This window comes from Acyrthosiphon pisum, unplaced genomic scaffold (genome assembly GCF_005508785.2).
Source record: "Acyrthosiphon pisum isolate AL4f unplaced genomic scaffold, pea_aphid_22Mar2018_4r6ur Scaffold_20960;HRSCAF=22641, whole genome shotgun sequence".
NCBI classification, from domain to species: Eukaryota; Metazoa; Arthropoda; class Insecta; order Hemiptera; family Aphididae; genus Acyrthosiphon; species Acyrthosiphon pisum.
Window position 1 is genome coordinate 925,352 of NW_021770374.1, and position 1,331 is coordinate 926,682.

The following is a 1,331-nucleotide window of genomic DNA, read 5'->3' on the forward strand; positions in this document are numbered from 1 at the left end:
ATCATGTAGGCATGCAGCCAATAATGATTTTCAAAGTAGATGATAGATATATTACATTTTTTTAAATTATGATTGCTTGAATTTTTTAAGTACCCTAATATTTGCTAATTATTATTTATTGCTTTGCTTCAAACTAGCCAAGCACTTGTGATGCTGTTAATGCCGTTGAAAAAAATATAGAAAATGATGTATAGAAAATTGTAATCCTGATTTTTTTCCTGTTATCTCAAAGTTATTGCAAATATTAATTACACTATCAGTCACAACCGCTACTGGAGAGAGGTATTTTTCATCCTTGCGTCGACTTAAAAATTATCTCAGAAATACTACGGGTCAAATGAGACTAAATGGATTGGCAGTCCTCAATATACACCAGGATGTTGATCCATCGATGATAATTGATGAAATGGCTGAAACTTCAAAACGAAGACTCAATCTTAATTTATAAGTGTTTTTTATTCATAATATGACTCTATTTCTATACTTATGACTTTATTATTTTATTTCTCGTGATTTATGATGATTGAGAAATATTAAGTATACATTATAATATATAATATATTAACATTATTTATGTAATAAATTATATAATTAACCATGCAGAATTTTATCTTATGTACATATTATATTGTACCCCCCCCCCCCCCCCCAAAATTTTTTTCTAGTTGCGCCACTGGTTGAGAGATCGCTGATTAATAATATCATACTCTTGGCTTTGTGTGAGACGCGCTACCGGGTTATTGTGTGTCGATATGCGCTATCTGTGTTGAGATTCGGCAGTTACGTTTGGTTGTTTTGTTGATCTCGTGCGGCGGCGATCGATATTGGTTATTGGTAATAGAGAAAACTAGAGCACACCACTTATTTGGTCGCTCCGTTTTATCTCATTACAATCTACTATATTATAAACACTGTTTTATTATTTTAATATTATTATTGTGATTGACTATGATGGAACCATCATAGAGTAATGTTTGTCGTACTGTTTTAAGCTTCGTATCTGATGTATGGATCCTGCTAACATCAATTACTGATGTTTCATGTTTGGATTCCATCAAAAATAATAAGTTTAAAACCATGCAGGTAATTCTAATGCATAATAAACAAACAAAAAATATGATTTTAAACCATTTAATTTAAATAATCATACTTACACAAGGTTTTTTAATACTTAATACTTTGCACTTAGTTGTATCAAGACTCATTGAATAATGGAATCCATTGTTTTTATACTTCCCAGATAAACATTTAACAGAGTGTCTCATAATAGCTGAAACAATTTACAGTACACTAACAGATTCCCTCATAAAATTAATATTTTTATTTTTAGA